The 19,813-nt window shown below is 33.3% G+C and overlaps 1 long non-coding RNA gene across 2 annotated transcripts; it reads right to left on the bottom strand.

Moving 5' to 3' along the window:
* Positions 1-6,172: 6,172 nt before the first annotated feature.
* On the bottom strand, positions 6,173-19,790 carry LOC132702187 (uncharacterized). 2 transcript variants are annotated; one of them, XR_009618860.1, is made up of 5 exons: positions 19,650-19,790; positions 7,446-7,532; positions 7,299-7,387; positions 7,204-7,242; positions 6,173-6,854 (listed from the first exon to the last, which is right to left on the bottom strand). It is a non-coding gene; the product is annotated as an uncharacterized LOC132702187 (long non-coding RNA). The 2 variants fall into 2 exon arrangements; XR_009618859.1 differs by having other exon boundaries at positions 6,173-7,387.
* Positions 19,791-19,813: the final 23 nt, after the last annotated feature.

Below are 19,813 nucleotides of genomic sequence, written 5' to 3'. Positions count from 1 at the left end.
GCGAGTTTAGTTGAGAATGCCATTGCAGTGATGTGCTACAAAATTTCAGTGCATTAATAGAGCACATCGAGGGCTGAACAGCGCAGGGTTACTATAGACGTAATCCAGCATGCACCTCTCAATTTTTATAGCAAGTTGTTCCTCGTGTGTAACTTAGTCGATAGGTTCGAAAGATGTTTCCTGAAAGCGTCAGTTCAATCTACATATTTAGGCGGGTGTTGAAGATTATATTCAGGTCATTTCTTGAAAAATGTTCTCCCGTTCTCCCAGGTCTCCCGTGTCCTCCCATGTTATTTTAGAAAATCTGCTGTGTAGATACTGAATAGTAGGAGTGCCAGAGCTGTGCCCTATGGAAGTCAGTTTCTTGGTTTTACTTTTCTTATTGTCCATAACTACTTGGAATTCTCTATCAACTAACATTTCGTTTAGTAATTTAGCAGTCGCTGCATTCCTTCCTGTATACTGTGTCGAATGCGGCAATAAGATAAATGAGAGCAACTCGGCTTTTGAGATGCTGTTGAAAACCTTTTTTGATATGTGCAGTGAGGTCTGAAGCATGCCTGTTCAAGTGGTACGTGATCAAAAAAAAAAAATCTTGTACATCCAAATTAATATGGCTTTCTAGTTTATCATTTCATTTTGATTTGGTTGCACTTGTTAACTTCATTTTTTACAGATCTCTCTTTATCTGGCTACTGTGAGTGAGGTTCTCAGTTGATAACTGTAGGTTTGATGCAGTTTTCGTTAAAATTAGTTAATGTTTTCGGTACAATAAGGGGCGGAAAAAAGATGTTGTTTGAAATCAAGAAAAACGCGCTACTACTACTAACTGGGTAAAACAGCTTTTTCTTCTTAATATCAACTATATTCCGATCAAAATCGGGTTATTTGCCGCTTATTCTAACCAAAAAGGGCATTAAACTTGCAGATATCAGTTTAGGAATTTACTTTCTATATCATACGGTAAACTTTTCTGATCGATATCGATAAAAATGCAGTCAAAACTTATTTTCTCGGCACTTATTGCACCGGAAACTCCATAAAACCTGCAGATATCAACACTTTCTGTGACACGCAGTACCTTGCCTTGTCGATTTTGAAAACATTCCCATCAAAATTGGCTTCCCCCTCTGTTTTTGGGTAAAACCTCAGATTTTTCTTCTTAATTTCAACTATATTCTATATTTTGCGCTACTTATTGTAACTAAATCGGCATAAAACTTATAGATAACAGCCTACATCGCATCGAAAACTCAACAAAATCTGCAGATATCAACCTTGTTGCACTCATTGTACTTAGTACTTGTACTTGTCGATTTCATTCAAATTGCAAATCGAATTTTCCGTTCCTCACTGCACGAAAACCTACAGTAAAAAAGAACTTTCTAGACATTCATTGTACCGAAAACTATATCAAACCTGCAGATATCAACTTAGAACTTCACTTTTCGTGCAGGTAACATGTTCTTTTCAATTTCATTCAAACTCCAGCCCAAATCGACCTTTCCGTCACTTACTGTACTAAAAACGGCACCATACCGCTAAATAGACACTTAAAACCAAGATTTCTTCTCTTTCTTGACTTTGATCAGGTTCCGATCAAAATCAACGTTTCCGACATTTGTTGTATCGACAACTATATCAAACCTGCAGATATCAACTTAGAACCTTGCTTCCTTGTCACTTTCGATAAGGTTTCAGTAAAAATTTGGTTTTCCGCCACTTATTGTACCGACAAAATCAACAAACCGGCAACCTACAACTCAAAATTTTGCTCTATATTCCGGTCAACAGCGATTTTTCCGCCACTTATTGCGACGAAATCAGTATTAAACCTGCATAAATCTTATCGCAGAACCTTACTTTCTGTGCCATGCAGTAAGCTTTCCTTTTCGATATCGATTAAATTGGAGTTCAAATCAAATTTCTCAACATTTATTGTACCGAAAACTACATCCAAAACGCAGATATCAACTTAGAATTTCGTTTTCTGTGTAAGTGTCCTTTTCTTGTAGATTTTAATCAAATTCAAGTCCAGATCGACTTTTCCGCCACTTACTGTACCAAAAGCGGCACTATACTACTTATTGTATCGAAAACTATAGCAAACCTGCAGATATAAACTTAGAACCTTACTTTCTGTGACACAGAGTAACCTTTTCTTGTTTGTCGATTTCGATAAGGTTCCAGTCCGAAGCGAAGCTTCAAATTCCAGTCAAAATCAACTTTCTCGACAGTTATTGTCCCTAAAATCTACATCAAACCCGCAAATATCAACTTAGAACCTCACTTTCTGTGTAAGTATCGTTTTCTTGTCGATTTTAATGAAACTTCAGTCCTAATCGACTTTTGCGCCACTTACAGTGCCAAAAACAGCACCATAGTTACAGATATGCACCTAAACTCACGTTTCCTCGATGAAATAGCAGCTTCTCCTTCTTGTCGCTGAACAGATTCGAGCCGCAGTCAACGTTTTTGGCACTTATGGTATCTGTGACACAGTAATCTCTCCCTTTCGATTTCGACATAGTTCCAGTCAAAAGGGACTTTTCCACCACTTATTGTGACGAAATCGATATTAAACCAGCAGATATCAACGTAGAACCTTACTTTCTATTTCATACAGTAAACTTTTATTGTCGATACCGATGAAATTCCAGTCAAAATCAACTTTCTTCACACTTATTGTGCGGAAAACTACATCAATTCCGCAGATATCAACTTAGAACCTCACTTTCCGTGTAATAAAGGTAAGTAGCCTCTCTTTCTGTGTCAAATAGTAGCTTATCGTTCTTGATCTTTATAGATATCATCGTAAAACCTCACTTTCCGTTTTGATTCTCAGAAAATCGACATCTGCCACCCAGACCTTGGCAGGATTCGGTGCGTGCATTGAGAGAACTAATCGTTCGACACCGTATTTAAAAAAAATTAATCCTATTTATAACGATTTATTTTGAAAATATTATTTATCTAGTAAACGCGTCGGTGGATTAAAAATAACCCTAATAATGATGCGAATTAAGTCGTTCGTATTTTTAATCACATTCGAATTATTTACGGTAGGCCGGCGTGCCAGATATTTTTTTCGACAAATTATTAAATCGCGATAATCGGAAAAATCGGTGCGTCATCGGTAAAGCCGTATTTAAATCGACGCGATAATATTTAACTTCGAGTTATCAAAGATTAATGAAATCGTTAAGAACGCAAAATAAATCGGGAAAGGGGCCTTTCGTCGAGGCAATTTTATTCGTAATCTTTGTCGAAACAAACGAGGGCCATTTCGCTGATAGAAATATCGCTCTGTTTTTCGGAAGTTTTAGGAGTCGACAAACAGTTTTTAAAGCGATTGAAAGTTAATTGAAAGGTTTCCCGAGAGCGTTAATTTGCTAAAGTAATCAATCAGCAGGTAGCTTTAGCTTCAAAGAAAACCGCAACTTTAAAACAGAAAATTGAGTATTTTTAAGGACGTCTTAACTTATAAAGTCCAGTGGCAGTTTTAAGAATGAATTCATATAATTCTTCAATTCGCTCCCTTATTGCAGATTTTACATTATTTGCTCGTCATTTTGCAGTAAATTTTACGTAACATGTGTGGATATTACCAAAATAAATATCGCATAAAGTTTTACTTTACATTTAATATACTACATAGTCATAAGTCATTGTTGAAGCACTCATCTAATGTATAGTCAAATTTTTATATTGACAGTGAATTTAGTATATACTATGTAATGGAGATTGAATCATAATATATTACACAGGTGAATCATTGTTGAAGAACTTATCTAACGAATAATGAAATTTAACAATTGACAATTGACTTAGCATCCTTTTGAAAAGTGATGATTGATGATGATTCAATTCCCTATTATATTGCACATTATTTGGTCGTTTTTTTGCAGTAAATTTTGCAACATAAGAGTTGAAATAAAAAAAAGTATAGAAATAACCAAAAATATTACACAAACAAGTATTGAAATTTTATGTTACATTTAATACTATGTATAGAATGGACACTCAATAACACATTTCATAGGTAAGTCATTGTTGAAGAACTCATTCACTCATCAAAACTCAGGAATAATCAAATTTTAAAATGGACAGTGATTTCAACATTCATTTCATATGAATATTTTGAAGGACCTCCTAACTTATAAATTACAGCGACTTGAACTGAGTGTCTTTTACTTGTTGAAAATCCATTTAACAAAATAAATAAGAACTAAGAGATCAGATTTTCACGAAATTATATATAATATTACCTATGTATTGGATATTCAATCATACACTACATAGTTGAGTCATTGTTGAAGCGTTCATCTAATGCAAAGTCATATTTTAATTTTTACACTGACTTTAGTATCCTTCTAAAGAGTGATATAAGATACAAATAAGGTATTTTTAAAGACCTCGTAACTTATAAATTACAGCAGCAGTTTTAAGAATAAAATTAAAAATAAAATCCTTATTAAGCACGTCTTAACCTATAAGTCACAGTTTTGAGAATAAAATCTTATTTTCCTGGAATTCAATTCCTTATTATAGATTGAATAAAAAGAGTAGAAATCAAATAGTATAAGTATCAACAAAAAATTGCATGAACAAGTAAATCAAAATTTTATATTACATTTAATATTAAATAAGTGCAACTGCTATCAGAAGGTTAAAAAAAGTTCTTCATAGAGAATTTTACGCTGCTTTTAATATTATCAATTTAATGGTTATATCCAAATATCATCACTGAGGATTTATTAATATTATTTACTAGCATATATTCAGTACCAGAATCGTAGAATCTATTACAATCGAAATTAATACTAAGGCAATTCTCAGAAGAAAAAAAATACAGTTGAGAAGAAAATTGATAATCACAAAACAGTAATGAAGAAAATCTAGATGTAATATACTTAAACAGAAATGGCCAAAGGCCTAGAGAATGATTCGTTAAATATTTCTTCTTGTGTTGTGTCATTTAAAAGGGATGGTACGAATTTGCAAGGCACTTCACTGAATCATGCGTAATGAAGAAGTGAAATAATTTAATAAATAATCATGTGAAAATCTTTGCTAAAATCAAGTAAAACCAACTATAACCAGATTTAACCGATTGTTTAGTGGGCAAAATACAGCAAAGAGTAAGAAATGCTCCTATTTGCTTCACTTTGCTCCTAGAGAGTGTAGACAGATTAATCGAACGCAAATCATTAAACTCTACAGGATTTTTATTTTATCCAGGGGTATTACTTGTGCTTCCCACAGTACGGGAAAACGAGGTTAAAACACATGCAATACATGAATACAGACATTTGGAGTCCTAGTAATATAAAATCTGTATTGTTCTGAGCAGTTTTACTTCTTAAGAAAGAGTACGCACTGAAGGCAATAAAGAAACGTTCCATAACAATAAGAAAGCAGTTTAGCCCATGAAAAAATGTCCTACTTATATTTAAAATACGGTTAACTATTGATAATTTTAATTAATTCAATTGTTTCGTGATTTAACCACGTTAAACAATAAAAAGCCGTAGTAAATATATTCAGTGGTCGTTTGGCACATAACGATAGCAATAAAATCGGTTTTTTATTTTTGTATTTGTCCTCCAATTTTCTATTTTTGTATTAACCTCCGGAGCTGACATCCGCTCGTATAAAAACTACCGGTGACATGAAATACACGAAGGAATACACTTTTTAACTTGGAAAAATATAATTTTGACGTATTTAATGAGATATTACAACCCGCAAGCCGGGCATCAATCATGGCAATTAAGCGAACGTAGGGTTTAAAATTCCCAACTCGCATAATTCCCAACCCCCCCTTTGTATTAAGAGTCGTCCCATACTCGACGAATAAATTTATCCACACCCCTGACACCAAACGCACCCCCTTCGTCTAGCTTAGCGCAGTAGGTAAAATCAAATCTTTGTTTGGCCGACCCTATTCGACCCTAAAGCGGTACGGTTCATGAGAAATTTGTAACGCGCCGCATGTCTGTTGAGTCAGACCGATTCACATACAGGGTGCGTCGAAACAGGCATGCAAATAATAATAATGACAACAACAATAATAATAAATAAATATCTTTTATTCACCACTTATAAATAAAAATTTTTGAGGTCAGGAAGATACAAACAAGATAAATATGTTACATATAAACAGTTAAACCAGTGTAACTAGAAAGTAAAACTTTGTACACTCTAAGAATAATTCATTTATAAAATAACTTAGATCTACTGTGTATGATGAGTAACGAATTCGTTTATATAATAGAAAAAAAATGCTCTTCAAAAAACTTTTTTGATAATTTTTTGAATTTTTTAATGGAAAGTCGTTTAACATGAAAATTTTTGGACCGAAAAAGAGTGTTTACAAAAATATTATACAAATCTACATTAAGTTTATTTTTTTGTGTAGTACACAACCTCGATCTTAATGTTATGATATCGTCAGCTGTTCGCGTCATGTAGCTGTGAATCCAGCATGAGTCGGAAAAGCAGACAAATTTGAGCGGATTTCAACTAAAGTTTGGATAATAAACATACATGGTAACGTAAATATTTTCAATTTTTTGAATATTGGGCGGCAGTGGCTGGACGGCGGAACATCCCCAAGAACCCGAACCGCAGACTTCTGCAATCTAAAGGCTCTCTCGTCCTCCGTTGCGTTCCCCCACAATAGTAGTCCATATGATAAGACACTATGAAACAGTGCAAAATAAACTATACGGAGAGTGCTTCGAGAGATGGAACCTCGCAGTTGTCTCAGAACAAAAACCTGAGAAGACAATTTGCCGCACAGGTAGTCTATATGAGGCGACCATGGAAGAATTTTGTCACTTTTTATTCATCTGGAAAACATCCCTCAATGCTATTGTTTATTAGTACCGTAATGGGTTTCAGCGTCAAGATAACAAGTGTAGACTGTGCAAGGAAAAAAGCGAGAGCAAATTCATTGAGAGACATAATAAAGTTTGCTCGCTAATACATTTAGAGCTATGTAAATATTATCGGTGCCAACTTAAGGCGGAGCAGTGGTATCAGCATGATTCGGAAAAGGTCACAACCAGCGAAGAAAGAAGAGTCACGATAATGTTTGACTACCCTATAAAGAGGGACAGGACAATGCCGGACCAGGACGGCCAGAGTGGAGCAGCTAACCGTGCGGACATTATCATTAGAGAAGAAAAAACCACTTACCTCATTGATGTATCTATCCCAGCTGATGATGAGAAGAATCTGAAATACAGGTGCCAGGCTATAGAAATTCAAAGAATGTGGAGAGCGAAACTAACAATTTTGCCTGTTGTTGTCGGCTGCACCGGATACGTATCGAGGGACTTCACGAAGTATGTAGACCAAATACCAGGCAGATATTCAGCATCTGAAATATAGTAAACAGTAATATTAGGAACAGCACATATTCTGCGAAAAGTACTTACCTAGTCCGAAGCCCATCCAATCTCTGTTATACTCAACTCCCAAGTCAGCTCTGGAATCGAGTAGACTCCCGCTAAACTGGTGATCCGCTACAAGGAATGACGGTGCAGAGGTTAACTGACTATTGCCGTGTATTTGTTGGTGTATATTTTTGAAATTGCGCCTATTGTGTACATATCCTGTTTACTAACCTGTATATACCCTCAACTCTACCGTTGAGTTTGTAAGTGTGTTTTCAATAAACAGAATAATAATAATAATAATAATAATAATAATAATATTAACAATAATAGCCTTCAACAGAGTTGCTGGTATAGTAAACCATTCGCTAAGGGTCAAACTTAAGAACATACAAGATACAACACCGTACTATCAGTACCAACGTCAATCTGTGAAGATGAAAGGGTACGCCTGTATTGGAGAGGGACAATTCTTACCGACCGCCCAATCCCACATAAGCAGTATAACGCTGAAGTAAATTGTGAATATATTTCCTTTCACAGAACTTATAAACCGCTGATGTATACCCAGATTGTTTAAAATTTTCTGAGATATTCACCCTCTTTAAGAAAGTTGTTCCAGACTAGCTTTAGAACTATCGTCCTGTATCCATTGTGGTCACCTTTTCTAAGGTAATAGAATCCCTGCTAAAAGAGAGATTGGTCAGATACGTCGAGTCTAACTCGCTTCTGTTGTTACGGAGTGTGATTTACCTAGGGCTTTCGATTGTGTTTCTCAAGAAACTCCCCTGAATCATATTTCTAATATAGATATCAGGGCGTGCTATACAATAACTCTATTTCTCAAAGTGTCCTAATCAAATACGGGGTGCTTCGAGGGCCAATCTTGGGACCAACATTGTTTGTGTCCACATTAATGATCTCTGTAATTTTATGATGCCAACCAAAATGGTAATATTTGCAGCCGATACCTCTTTTATAGGTTATAGTAATTTGTTTTGAATTTACTATCGATGAAAATATTTTGGACGTTGGAAAAGTTGGTTTGCTGCTAATAATCTCCAGCTTAATCTAGCGATAACAGAAAACTCTATGTTTAAAACTGACAAGAAGTGTAGGTTTTTGATATACTTTGCTATTTTCCATAGTCACATCTTGTACGGGGTAGTGCTCTGGAGAAGTTCCAGCGATATCATTTTTATCCTTCACCTTCAAAAGAAAGTCATTAGCCATTTCGCCCTTTTAAAATGATGTCCGTTCCTACATTCTTTATTTACCCCAGTTTGCTGGAGATTCATAGAAGGAGAGATTTGTTAACTCTACATTCTGATATACATGATCACCAGAAAGATGTCGTCTCGCTATATCTGATAAAAACTGTTTTAACTTGAAACTCTTTAATTATGTCATGATTTAAAAAAAAGTAATAATAACAAATAAAATACACATTATAAAAAGCAATGTATATATAAGTTTATGATCCGGGTATTGTTAATGTAGTTTTCTGACGTGGGATTGTACAATTTTATATAGTCTGTAATTTTGATGAATGTCGAAATGTTTTACTTTAAAAAAAAAATCCGCCTGATTTGTAATACATACGCTGCTACAATCCATGTAAGTGTAAAGTAGTCAATATTTTTTTATTAAGATTACATAGGTGCAGTCTCGCCTATGAGCCACCCATATGTATATACAAATTTCAAGTAATAGTAAATATGATACTATAACAAATATGTACCTTAAACTACACATTTAAGAAGAACCTTATTATCACATATAAATTTACATTTGAGCTTTATAATTTTGTTATTTCGCTCGGGAAGAAGTAATCGTCTTTTTAAATAAAAGCTAAAAGTTTTGCATGGACCAAGAAACTTTGATTTGAGAACGTAATCTAAGGAGTTGAACAAAATTACAGAACATCATTGAAATTTCTCAGATTCAGGTCATGAATTGATTTTCTAAATGCTAATTTGTCATTGAAATATTTAGGAATGCTGGAGCTTTATATCACAGGTTTTAAAGAGCAAAGAAAGTGATGCTTGACAACATTTTTTATTTTTAAGCAATTTCTTGAATGCTCCGGATATATGGTCAAATTTTCTGTAGCCGACAAGAGGTCAGAGTATCTGAGCATTGGTAATATATATACTGTAATGTATAAAAATATACTGGGTGGCTCAAAAAGCGGGACTAATAAAATGCACATTTTTTAACACACTATTTTTAAACTTTGTTTTGAATTTGTTTCGAAATTCTTCAACATTTTTAAAACTAATCGTTTTTCCAATATATTACATTTTCTAAAAAAACGTAAGTTTTTATATTCGCAAAAAAATTACTATAGCACCATTCCTTAGATTGCACATATTTGATATTACTGTTACTCGAAGATAACGTAAAAAATATTTTTATTTTTATTTATACTTATATTGCATCTTATTTTGGAAAATTGGGTCAGCCATTGAAATAAATAAATAAATAGAACTAGATATTCCACAATGTAGAGCCCTATGACACTGCAAGAAGAACCAAAACAGAAGTTTATATGGTGCAACCACTAAAACTTATTTCAAGTTTATGGGAAAATCGTGCGGAAGCATTGCGATGTCACGAAACCGTTTCGAGCGGTGCACGCGAAAATAAGGGATTTTCTCAGTTGCCACGGCAACCACATTGTTGTGTTAACATAATCGTGAATGGAACTCCGTGTTGCGAGTGCCCCACCCCCTCACTCTTATTGTTGCGTGTAGTATTATTTGATTATACGAAATGGGTGAGTTTGTAACTACTAGTAAGTCTCGGTCTATGTTGGTACAGATTGTATTCCATTTTTAATTAATTTTATAAATAAGACAAGTCATATATTTAACACTAAACAGGGTTGAAATATGTTGATTGTAAATAACAGTTTATAAATTAAAAACCACAAACCAAATAGTACATTTCAAATTTGTCTAATGTACAACAATAGATTAACTTATTGGTTTCAAAAGCTATCAGAAAATGATAAATACAATAGTTGCAAATATTGTTAACATGCACGATTTAAAACTATTTGAAAGTATACAGGGTCGCTCAAAAAAGCGCGACGAATAAAACATTGATTTTGTTAAACGAAACATCGTATTCTCAAGTTGTATTTTAAATTTGTTTCGAAATTCTTCAACAATTCTATTAATAATCGTGCCCCTAAATCGAATAGTTTTTCCAATATTTTAATTTAAGGTTTAGAAATGTATTACTATTAATAAAAAGTTGAATTTCAAAACGAATTCAAAACAAAATTTTTAAAAAATGTATGTTTTATTCGTCACGCTTTTTTAAGACACCCTGTACAATTTTAAATTGTGCATTCTAAGCTACTTTTGAAACCAATGACCTAATCAACTATGCTCTATCGTTGACTCGCCCTGTATATAATGGTATCGCTGAACAACAAACTTCTTTTTTAAAAGTTGGAAGGTGAGAGATTTCACTGGCACTTTTTGGCAGTAAATTAAACATTTTTCGATAATAATGAAACGTTTCTGGCTTCGGCACAATAAATTTTATTTTTCGTTAAGAAATACAGATTCGATTGAATTCAAACGAGACGCCCCTATATTTCGAATACTGTCAATATTACTTTGGGTTACATTTCTCCTTCATTGGATGGGATGGAAAAGTAAGACAAATGACTATAGTTTGATAAAAAGTGTATAAGAGTCAATTTGCACGCTTAATATTTTAAATTTTAAATAAAAACTGCCAGCGTACGTGTTTAAACAATAGTTTAGACAAATCTATGCGCTCGGCGCATAACCATGGCTCCTTCATAAACTATAACTTATAACATAAAACAAACATATATTGGTTTATTTGTTTGTGTGCATACCGCACATGGAGTACTTATTGGTAGGTCAAGCTATTTACCAAAAAGAAAAAAAAATACTAAAACAGTACTACTTCAGTTCAGACAACAACATATACGTTAGATTGCGAGATTATTTATAATTTTAATTTGAATTTTAATCAATTATTTGAAAATAATAAAAAAATAATATAGAATCTACAGCATGTGAGCAGTCAGACTATAAAATCTCAACTCCGAAAAATCTAAGAAAATTGTTTTTAATTAACTCCAAAAGATGCAGAATGTTCTACTATCTATAATAGAAAAATTTTCTTAATAAAAAATCAATAAATTCTATATTCAAATATCAAATATTCAAAAATATGTCGCATACTATAAAAAAATGTTCTGTTCCTGGTAGTGCAAGCTTTGATTTATTTATATGTATTTTTTATATTTTCCCCACACCTTGCCCCAAATGTTTTTACAAACCTCTCATTTGGCTCCCTTTAAGTAGAAAGGCAAACCAATAGAAATTATATATTTTATACGTCGCTAAATCTCACTCGATCCAGCGTCGTGAAGCAGGTCAAGAAAGGGGGGAGTCTCTTTTATGCAGCGAGAACACTCATCAAGAAGACAGTTGAACGAACTGACGAATGGTACGCAACTCAAAGATTGAAAAACAAAAAATAAACTCCACAGAAACTGTGGCACACCTCGTGGTCATTCGCATGTTAGGAAGAAAATCGTAAAAAAAAAATAATTTGTCTATTAAAGGTGGAACTTCCAAAATATTAATAAAATAAATAGGCATTGAGGAACATTTTCCATAAATGATAATGCAGGCCTAGAAAGCCCATGGATTAGTTGACTTTGTTTTTCCATTATTTCCTGGCTGCTTTCGTTCTGCAGTTGTTAATCACTAGTTCATTTATGTCCTTGATCACCTTGTCCATCCATCTCACTTTAGGTCTGCCTCTCCTCCTGCTCCCTCCAATTCCACACTCTAATATTTTTTGGGTAATCTGTCTTTTTTCGTTGGCTTTATTTTTGCTTTGCCAACAATGTAACGTTGGTCTAATAGCTCTTGCAGTTCCATACTGTTTCTTTCTTTTTGTTCATTTTCCGTGTTCCGCTTCCAAATAACAATAGATCTCAGGACTAACCTGTAAAATCTTAGTTTTACACTTCTAGACAGCAATTTTCTATTAAGTAATTTTCTAAATCCATATATACATTTGTTTCTTTTGAATACCCTGCTTTGAATTTTTTGTTTTAGGTTGGATTTTTTAGTAAATTCTACAACTAAGTAGGTAAATAATTTGACTTAAACTGCCCATCTTTGCCAGCTTCCTTCTTAGTGCATGTCGAGTAATTTGTTTGATATACATAAATACAAAATCGTCGGCAAATGTCAGATATTGGTGCATTTTAAGATATATTAGTCTCTTCTCTTGGCTCAAAACTATCAGTTATGCTGGCTCACATTCTTATAAGGCATTTCGGCTTCTAGAATGTTAGTTTGATCATTGTAACGAGCTTGCTATCTACTGCTAACTCTTTAAATATCTTATTTCTTTTTGTTCTGGCGAGAGCTTGTTTAAAGTCGAAAATTTGATCCACTACTGATCTATCCTTTTTAAATCGGCACCTGATTTTCCAAGGATAGGTTATATTTAATAGCGCTACTTCTTTACAATTCTCACATTCAGATCGGTCACCTTTCTTTTAAATAGGAAATAGTATTGACCTTTCCATTGCTTCTCAAAATCTTCAGCTTAAATATTTCTTTCGTGAGTTTATGCATGAGAGCAACGAGTTTTTCGCCTCCATAGTTAATCATTTCCGCTGTAATATTGTCTTTGTTGTTCTTAAGTTGCCATTAATATTTTTTAACTCTTCAATCGTTCCATCTTCTAGTTCTGCAATATGGTTATCTAACGATTCCTTAGAACTTTATTTGTAAGTTTAACATCCAGCGCGCTAATATTTCTCTTTCATCTGCTAATAATTTGCTCTCTTTATCTTTGGAAATTTGACGTTTTACTGGATAGCTTCTTTTTTGTTCCTTGCCCATATACATTTTTCGCATTTCATTATTTTGGTAGTTATTTTGCATTTCTTCTAAGCACTGTGCATCACACTTTCGCTTTTTTCTTTTAATATTTTTACTCTAAAGAAATAATACAACTATTGAATCACTGAAATTCAAAAAATCACCTAGTTTCGATAACGGAAACACTACAACCATTATCTTACTTAATAAATAGATTTTTGAAACGGGAAACTGCCCTGAAGATTTTAAAATCTCTATTGTAAAACGACTATACAAAAAAAGCGACACAATTTTTGAGTAGGTCCTTAAAGTTAGTCCAGTTTCTAGAGCAAAACAAAATGTTAAATAAAAATCAATATGGGTTCAGGCAAGGTAGGACCAATATTATTAAATAATTTGTATCACGTTAGATACCATTTGCTTTGGAGGATGAACAAGTTTTCTTATATTAAGATGCTTCTTGAGATTAGTGGAAAATGACTTCAGTAAACACTGGTTTAACTGATTATGCATTAGTGCTGTCACGTTTACAATATGGTATTTTGGGATAGGGAGGAGTACTGAAAAATTGAAAATTATAGAAAAATGTTTGCTAAAAATCGTTTTCCAAAAATCTAGAAAATATTCTTCTATTTAAGGAGTTGAAATTTTTAAAAACAAGTTAAGTGCTTTTTAAAACAACGGTTTTAAACATTTTGAAAAACAAAACCGAACTACAAAATATAAATCGTTCTTACAAGAAGAAAATATAAATGGAAATCAGTCAAAGATATTGCACATTTTTGCTGACCCATTTTTGTAATTCCCTAAGTGAGGATTTAAGGCAGAGATTCATCATGTTAAGTGCTTTTAAAAAGCATCTCAACAAATTTATTTCTATCTATCTAACTTTTTTATAATTATCGTTCTCTACTGAATAAGCTTATTATTATGTATTATTAGTTACATCTTATTCTCTGTTCTTCATGGCTTGTGTGTTGTGTTTGAACATTTGCTTTATTTCTTTCGATTTCGTTTTTCTTGTTTGTTGCACTTTTCTTCATTTTTAAGTTCATGAATCTTCTGTATCATTTCTGTATTTATTCTCTTCCACATATCTTCTATATCAGTATATCTTCCATTTTTTTGTGTGTGTTTTTTACCTTTTTTTTATTCTGCAATCTGTTCGAATTGTATTTAATATTTAATTTCCATCCATTTTCTTGTTTTGTTTGTATTCCTAATAAGAGAAAAGGTCTTCAGGTTTCTTTATGTATTTCTTTTATTTGAAAATACGTACTTTCAATTGTCATATATTTTTCTTTAACAAATTCTATTAACATTGGACCATTTTCGTTTGTCTCGTCGTTTTTGTTTTAATTTTCCTATTGTCCACTAGGTGCATAAGGCATTTGAAAATGGCGGCGATCGGACATTGCCAGCCATCTTTTTCTTTCGATTTTATACTGTTTTTTGGGCATTGGTATGAAACACAATAATTGTCCAAAATTTGAAGCTATCGACTTCAAATTTGGCACACATTTGAAGCTTGGTTCATTGACGGAACCTGTTGAAATTGGGGGAGCTGGGGGTCAGGAAACATTTTTTAAAAATAGACTAAATTATCGAAAACCGTTAATGACACCGACAAAATTCGTGAACAAAAAGACGCACAAGATTCCGCTTCATAAAATTTATTCTTGACAATTTTTGAAAAATGTACAGGGTGCGCCGCATATTTAAAAAAAACTGAGAAATGAGTCCCCCTACATTGAAAATTGGCGATAACTGATAACTGAAAGACAGCTAAAAGTTCTGTATTTAAGATATTCACCTATTGTACAGGGTGTTCGCGATATTACGTGCAATATGAAAAAACGTAATAGGTGAACTAAATTTGCAGTTGGCGACTTCAGATATGGCAGAGAAGCAGTCCATACCTACATTTAAGCTGTGAAACTGGGCACGCTCAAATATCGAGAAGTATTTTTTTAATAAATTTGAAATATTTTTCGGGTTATTTTGGTTTAGAGAAAAAAAAATCCCCAAAACTGTTATTTGCCGTCAATCAAAATTTGTATTCAGAGCTACAATTTTTGTATTTGCGGTCTTCGTCTATCACCTACGCTGCTCGAGATACTTGAAAAAATCCATATGAAAATCGCTTTTCCTCTCGCACACTCCAATCGCGATGACTGATATGATATGATGAATGATACTCTATTCGAAAAAAATGTAAAAAATCATAAAAAAAAACCGTTTTGTGGGTAAATTCTTGATTATAAATGAAAAACGTCAAAAAAGATGGGATAATTTGGTTTGCACAAATTTTACTGTTCTTGTCTATTATACAGGGTGGGCGAGATATTTGAATAAAAATATTCTATGTGTAAATCACTATTACTGGTCCAAATGTTTATATTTACCAAAGTTTCCCATAATTTTGAAAGTGAAAGTGAAAGTCACTTCATACAAGGTGTCGGCTCAGTAAAATTATATCGATCACGATAGAAAAACAATGCGTCTCTCTACGACAAGAAACCGCGAAACGGCTTTTGGAAATACAAAGCTGCTTCGAGCTACGCACTACGAACTTGCCCCGCCCAGCGACCATTTTTCAAAAAAAAATCTTGTTTACTCTCCTCCAGTTCTTGCTTGGCCACTTTCCTTTTCTCTCCGTATTTGTCATGTTTTGGTTTACAAATATTCTTTCATTTCTAATTCTATTTTTACAAATAGCTCAGAGAAATAAAAATTCAGATGGACACACTTTAAGTATGCGACAATGCGCAGGCAACAATTGCCGTAACACAAACAGGAAGAGGCTAAATTCGACTTCTATTGGTTATAATTGCCCGTCTTGAGACGCTGTTAGCATATTTTCGGTGCAACGAATACTCACTCGTCGTTGTACGAGCTGAAAAACTCTATGGAGTCTTCGAAAATTGTCGTTGTTAGTGATCGAGTACACCACACTCGGTAATTATCGTAGTAGTATCGTAATTCGCAACACGCAGCGTCAGAAGAATTATCTAGTACCTCTGTCATTTAATTAGCATGACGATGGAAACAACGCGAAAGTAATTTTCTGGAAATGACTCTGACTTAACAATCGACACATAAATTTGCAATATGAGCGGAGCGAGCTTTTTGATAAACAACGGATTGAAGAAGTTTCTCCATAATTTTTTTCAATAATAGATACACAGTGAGTCAACTAGTCAATATTTTTGGCGCAATCATTGGCGTTATTTGAATATGACGTCAAAGATATATGCAACGGAACTTTAATTAGATGCTACAGGGTGCCCAAGATACACGAATATATCTGGATGATTTTAAATTGAAAAATTTCGATTTTCACCATAAATAATATTATTTTTTCTGAAAGGTCTTACCAAAATCGACAACCTACTATTCTGACTAATATTATAATTGCTATAACATTAGTCAAATTTTTACCTCACAACAGCAAATTAAAAAAAGCTAAGTAGAGATTTTCCTAAACCTGAATTAATTGAAATGATTCTTATACTGGGTGAGGTGGAAAAACTACTTTGTCAACAGAAAGACTTCACCAGGCGAAGTACCAACGAGACAGTATCTTCATTGTTTAATGGAACCGATTGATACCAGTGCTGGTAATGAATATGAAAAATGGAAAGTGGTAAACCGGAAGGCTACCAATGAGAAAACAGAACTGGTAGTTCTACTTCAAGTTCAAGATAAGCACCAGATCAGTAGCCTTCAAGTGATACATCCAAATTTACCGTTAATTGCACCACCCGAAACCACAACACCTTTCCATATGGAACTACAGCAAGAACTTCTAGACCGTGATTTTGAATACAGAGTACACTCTGCACCGTTCTAAATGAAGCAAGAAGAAGGCGTTCCAATTTTTTTTCTCTAAAATAATGTTTTTCAATGAAGCTACTTTTCCCAATTATGATGCAGTTAATAGCCATACCATTAAAAACCAAGAGAGATGGTGATGGAAGAATGCTAAAACCCACTCATTTGCCTGCCAGTGTTCTACCTTTGTCTATTATGACCCGGTGTCGTACACTCGATAGAGATAGAGGACAATTACAGTAGTTTCTACTACAAAACAGGGTCGCATTTTTGAAAAACTGCTGCCGAAACTCGGAAGGCTGCCTTTAACTATTTTCGATAATGCACAATATCATTCTAGACTAAGTGAAGGTGTACCAAACGCGTCGACAAGAAAAGAAGAAATTGTCAATTGGCTACGCAGTAAGCGGACTAAATACCCAGAAAATGATCTAAAATGTGAGTTGTTAAAAATTGTCAAAAATTACAAAACAACATAGAATTGGCGTCTTTGGAAGGCAGCTCTTCAGACAGTTGCCATATAGATTCAACTACTTAAATAGTCGCATATCATTAAGAAACACCCTAATCTATTATTTCACAAAAATACATGAATCTATTTCCGAGTGTGGGCGTGCTACTTAAATTAATAAATGCTAAGTACAACTGATTCTGTATCTCTTACTCCCAATAAATATAACCGTGATTGTTAGTGACGGCTCTCTTACATTGATCAGACATTCGTTTGTAGTAATAGTAATAGTCAAATTGCTGCTTTATCTACGGCTTCAACAATATTCTTTCTATTCATTTTTTAATGTTAACTGTTGGCTATTAGATTTGTCATGGCCAAATAATAATATAGTGTAGTCGTAAACTGAAAGAAGGGTAAATATTGGAAAAGTCAAAATAAATCGAAAAGTATTCAAAATACGACGAAATAAGTTTTAGGTTTTTGTAAGATAATCCAAATAAATTTGTTTATTTCAAACACCATGTAGCACCAAATTAAAATATCGTTGCATTTAATATATTTATGTATTCTTCGCGATTTTTTGAGTACTTTAAAATAATTTAGATTTAATCTTAACAATTCTTACAACTTTTGTATTCCATCTCCTCGCAACTTTTGAAACCAATGAGATAATGATCTTTACTCTATGGTTAAGTCATCCTGTATAGAATGTCGCATTTAACATGAACACTATATAGGAGTTGAACTGAGGTGGCTTTTACTTGATGGAAATCCATTTATCAAAATAAATAAGAACTAAAAGTTCAGATTTTCACGAAATTATATATTTTGACATGATGATTGTTTCGACAACACCGTGTCTTTATCAAATGTAATATTTATAAACTACCTGCCATGACCATAAAACTTTAATTATTGTTGTTGTGAGAATTTAAGTTCTATAATGCATCGTTAAGCAATATATTAGAATGTCTCATTTTGTTAATCTCCATGGCTACCAATAAATTTAATTTTCTACTTTTTGTGGCTGTATGTAAAATATCAAAATTGTCGTCAAAAATGTGTTTTTCTGTGTTTAAGTGTGTAGCATAATTAGAATCTAGCCTATTGTTTTTAAACGCTCTTTAATGTTCGTTAATGCGCTTCTTGAAAGATCTACCTGTTTGTCCAATAAAAATTTTAGGACAAGATCCGCATTTCAACCTGTAGACACCTGATTTTTGGGATTTTGGAAATTTCGTTTTATTGTTTTTTAAAATTTTTTCTTATTGTGTTGTTAGTTCTGAAAGATATTTTTAAACCACATTTTCACAAATGTTTTGAAACTTTTTCACTATGTATGTAATGGTTTTAAATGTTCGTGTTCTGTATTGGGTTCCGGATAAATAGAGTTTACTGTTGTCTGGATTTGTTTTTTATTTATAATTGTATCTATAATGGACGGATTGTAGCCGTTGTTCAGTGCAATTTGTTTAATGACATTAAGTTCTTTGTTGTAATTTTCTGTTGAGAGTGACATATTAAGAAGTCTGTGTATAAAAGAGTGAAATGCAGTCATACGGGTGATTTGGGCTGTTATGTATGATTGTGTCCGTGTGTGAAGGTTTATGAAGGTTATGATAAATAAATTTTTACTATATAGGAGAGTATGAAGTTGCCTGCCTGTGGTATGTATTGTAATCCCTAGGTATTTGTACAATGAATGTTCCAATGAATACACTTCGGTAGGCGATTACTTCTGGTTTGGTTCGGCTACGAAGCCAGTATGAGCGTTATTTCAATTTGTTATTACACGTTGTAAACTAAGATGTTGGTTTTTATTTAGCAATTGAAAATATTTCAAAGACACTCTATATTTTTTTAATAAACTCCTATTGTATATAAAGTCTCTTAAAACAAAGATATTTAAACTTGAAATCAAGCAATGGTTGGTTAGTAAAGTTTTATATAGCGTTCAAGAATTATCCTGACTTTTGGTCTCTAATGTATGTCTTTAGTTTTTATTGACTTATTTTAAAACTGTATTTTGTAAATTTTTAATATTTATATCTTTCAACTTACTGCTACCGATTAGAACAGTCAAGCGTGGCGGACGACGGCAAAAAATTCCTAGACGTTAGACACAAACGACAAACAGACAAAACACGCGTTTCGTGGTATCTCGTAGACTTAATCCCGAAAGAAAGGCGGCCCAAATCCTTTCAACGTATGCCTCCCGGTATAGA

This window comes from Cylas formicarius, unplaced genomic scaffold, assembly GCF_029955315.1.
Source record: "Cylas formicarius isolate icCylForm1 unplaced genomic scaffold, icCylForm1.1 PGA_scaffold_5__7_contigs__length_24384050, whole genome shotgun sequence".
Lineage (NCBI taxonomy): Eukaryota > Metazoa > Arthropoda > Insecta > Coleoptera > Brentidae > Cylas > Cylas formicarius.
The sequence above is the reverse complement of the archived record's forward strand: the minus strand, read 5'-3'. Positions and strand labels throughout refer to the sequence as shown.